General features: G+C 41.5%; 1 pseudogene; it reads left to right on the top strand.

Annotated features, from left to right (window-relative positions):
• The first annotated feature begins 346 nt into the window (after positions 1-346).
• Positions 347-492, top strand: LOC145538580 (thymosin beta-4-like; annotated as a pseudogene).
• Positions 493-4,129: the final 3,637 nt, after the last annotated feature.

Below are 4,129 nucleotides of genomic sequence, written 5' to 3'. Positions count from 1 at the left end.
TGGACATGACTGAGTGACTAACACTTCATTAATAAGAAACACAGGCATGGCATCCCTTGAGCCCTTTAGAGTTCTCTGTCTTTCCTGCCATGTCCAAGGGCCATGGATAAATTCCTCTCAGTTCTGAGCTCCACCCTCTTTACATCAGGATCCTGATCTGATTGGCTTGCCACCATTCTCAGTTTGTCTGGAAGCTTTCCCCATTCTTCCCAGACTCTCTCCAGATTCTACAGTGAGAAATTCTGGCTGGAGCTGGACTGGGTCCAACTTAACCAGACTAGGCCTCTGGGCAGCCACTGCTCAGACTCCACTCACTCGTACGCCTTGCTCTGCTTCCTCTGAAACCATGTCTGACAAACTTGATATGACTGATCTTGAGAAATCCAACAAGTCAAACTTGAAGAAAAGAGAAGCATAAGAAGAAAAAAAAACAAAAATCCTCTGCCTGCAAAGGAAATGATTGAACAGGAGAAGCAAGCAGGAGAGTCATAACAAGGCAGGAGCCACCAGTATGAACTGTACATTCCACAAGCATTGCCTTCTTGTTTGACTTCTTGGAGCTGTTTTCCTTCATCTGATGCCAAGAGATTGGATCAAGTTTAAGTGACAACGCTGCCCCTTTTCACACCAAAGAATGAAGAACTACTGGCAATGAAAGCCAGGCCAGCCTCCCCCATCTGCCTGTCTTGCTGTTGGTGAAACAAAAAGCTGAGTGGGACAACAGTGAAACCTAGAGTAAAAACCAAGTTGGTCTAAGGTGTCCTGAAAGCTATAAAATGTAAGATTGTTTTTTTTTTTTTTTTAAGCCTTGGGGCATGTGGGATCTCAGTTCCCTGACTGAGGATAGGACCTAGACTTTTGGCAGTGAGAGCACAGAGTCCCAACTACTGAATGGCCAGAGAATTCCCTGTAAAATGCAATTGAATCACAATGCCACTGTTTTGTTCAAATGATTTTAATTATTATAATGTACACTTTTTAAAATATGCAAGTATAAAATTTTAAAACCAGAAACAGAAAAGGACTGGGTCTGACTTGAGCTGTTCTGTGTTTACTAAGTGAAAGCTGTTGCTAATGGGCATCTCAGAAGAATGCAAAACTAATGGGCAGGGGAAAAGCATTTAAGAGCTATTGGAGCACTTGTCACCTGTGTCAAAGCTCTCATGTTGAGATAAACTGGTCACGGAATAGGTTAGATTGTGTAGACTGAAAAAAGTAGTCACAACCTAAAAGTTGAGAATTATGGTTTATTCTGTGGAAATTTTTAGGACCTCAAGCCCTGGAGATAGCATCTCAAGTGACTCTGAGAGAACCACTCCAAGGAGGCAGGGGGAAGAGTCAGGTTATATAGAAGTTTGCAACAAGGGGCAGATAGTCTGAACAACAAAACATTATTGTTGATTAAGGAAAACCAGATATCTCAAGTTAAGGAATTAGTGCTTTTCTATGTATGGGAAGATGCAAGAGTCTGGGTTCAGTTCACTGAAATCATTTGTATCATATGCATCTCAGCTACCTGGGGCCAGTATCCTGAGTTCCTCAGTGCTCACCTTAGGGAGCAGCTACAGCCTAACGGCTGTCCAGTGGCAGATATTGTTCTCCTTCCTGGGTGCCCTCAGGGCTCAGAAATTGGAGGGCTGGAATCACTACTGACTGTGTCATCCTTCTTTATGAATATGGCAGGAAATACTTCACTTATCAACTGACACAGGTCACCCACAAACCTCAAAAGGACTTCTGTACATTGAGGTGCACTTTAAAACACTGTGCAAGGGACTTCCTTGGTGGCCCAGTGGTTAAGAATCTGCCTTCCAATGCAAGGGATGCAGGTCAGGGAACTAAGATGGCACATGCCGCTGAACAAGTAAGACTTGACATAACCAAAAATAAAAAATATTTTAAAAAAATAAATAAAATAAAATAATGTGTGATTCCCAATCCAGCAGTACACCCTTTTTAGGTATTAGTTTGTCTTAAATTTTATAGAGTTAAATTTGCTACATTTTGGCACACCAACTTATTTTAAGTCTAAGAATTATAGTCCTGGAAGCTGTAGATTTCAACAAAAATGGCAAAATCTTACTAAAAACCACGTAGAATTACAATGGCCACAAAGGGAAATATTCCAATTTAGATAAGATTGTTTATTTAAGAAGTGAAATTGAAAACAGGTTTTGCCAAGTCAAACAAACAGAATGGGAAACCTATTTTAATTGGTATGTGTGCTTAGGCACTCAGTTGTGTCCAGCTCTTTGCAACCCCATGGACTGTAGCCCACCAGGCTCCTCTGTCCATGGAATTCTCCAGGCAAGAATACTGGAGCGGGTAGCCATTCCCTTCTCCAGGGGATCCTCCCAAACCTGGGATTGAACCTGGCTCTCCTGTATTTCAGAAGTAGTTTTTACTGTCTGAGCCCATTAGTATGCAGAAACTTCCAGACAGACTCAAGACAAAAGAAAGATGTGGCAGACTTTAGGCCCATCTGAAAGCTCTCTTCCTGTGGCATTCTGGGTTCCATACAATAAACAAGGTCCTTCAACCTGCTCATTCATACGATAAATGAGGCCATTCAATCTGTGAATGGATTATCTCTGGAGATTAGTGTATTGATAAAAAAGATAGAAAATAGGATGGGAGGCCATGAATCTTACTGAACTTGTGACCATAACTGAGCACTTTGAAAGGACTTTGGAATAAGATTGTAAACAGGAAATCACCAAACTATCAGCCTTACAGCTATAATAGCTCCAAGGCCAGAGACCTATTTAACATCTGGATTTCTCCAACTGCAAACTCCTTGTGGTTCATCATCAAAACATGGGCCCAAGAATTGATTTCTCAGTTGTCATCAGCTGGGACACTGGAAAAGGGATTGTCCTCAAAGGCCCTATGCAAATTCTAGAGTCAACTTAAATGCCTTCATAGGTGTGTGTGTGCTAAGTCGCTTCAGTTGTGCTGACTCTTTGCAACCTTATGGACTGTAGCCCGCCAGGCTCCTTTGTCCATGGGATTCTCTAGGCAAGAATACTGGAGTGGGTTACTGTGCCTTTCTGCAAGGGATCTTCTCGACCCAAGGATCAAGCCCATATCTCTTACGGCTCTTGCATTGGCAGGCAGGTTCTTTACCACTACTACCACCTGGGAAACTCAAATGCCCTCATATCTACCTCCAAAGGAGGGTCCCTACACTGGCCCCTCCCAGAATTGGCAGGACTCTGAGAGGTTCTCTAGAAAACTGTCCCTAGTAATTCCCTTAAACAGCCAAGAGGAAGCTAAAACTAAAATTAATGGAAAATTCTGCTCAATTCTGGTAATAGATACGAGAGCCATACTTTCTACTTTAAATCTCACCCTCATAGGACAACAAATCCCCCAGGAGTGAAAATTAGATAGTTGGGGTATCTATTAAAATTCAGAGAGGGTTTCTATATCTAACAAATGGCAACCTTTTATTGAAAAGCATTTCTTTCACTGTGTGACACAGGCCAATCTTTTATGCAGAGCTCTCCTTTCTAAACTAAAAAGGCTGGGAATTTCTAGGCAGTTCAGTGGTTCACCCTGGTAGTAAAGAATCTGCCTGCAATGTAGGAGATCTAAATTCAATCCCTGGGTTGGAAAATCCCCTGGAGAAGGGAATGGCTACCCACTCCAGTATACAGAAGACCCTGGTGGGCTACAGTCCACGAGGTCATAAAAAGTTAGACACAACAGAGCGACTAACACTTTCACTTTCCAGTGGTTGGGACTCCACATTCTCACTCTGGGGGCCTGGTTTTGATCCCTGGTTGGTGAACAAAGATCTCACATGCCATTTAGTCTGGCCAAAAACAATAAAATTAAGATAAAATAAAAGGGCTAATACATTTTGATATCTAACAGAGACCTCATTTTAGAATTTAGACCTCATTTAGAATTTCCTGGTCAATCTGAACCTGATCTTTTATGTTCTTTACAATTTGTCTTTGATACAAAAGAGGAAGAACTCCAATAAAAATTCTTTGATTTAATGAAGGTGCCTAAAAATCTCTGGGCTACTTCTCATAGTGACTTTGGGAGAATAAAAAATACAGTGTCTATAAAAACTCAAATAGATATGACTAAGACTCTTCCTAAATTACCTCAATATCCA

This window comes from Giraffa tippelskirchi, chromosome 1, assembly GCF_054371585.1.
Source record: "Giraffa tippelskirchi isolate mGirTip1 chromosome 1, T2T-mGirTip1v1.2.pri, whole genome shotgun sequence".
In the NCBI taxonomy this organism is placed as follows: Eukaryota; Metazoa; Chordata; class Mammalia; order Artiodactyla; family Giraffidae; genus Giraffa; species Giraffa tippelskirchi.
This window is presented reverse-complemented; position numbering and strand designations above follow the sequence as displayed.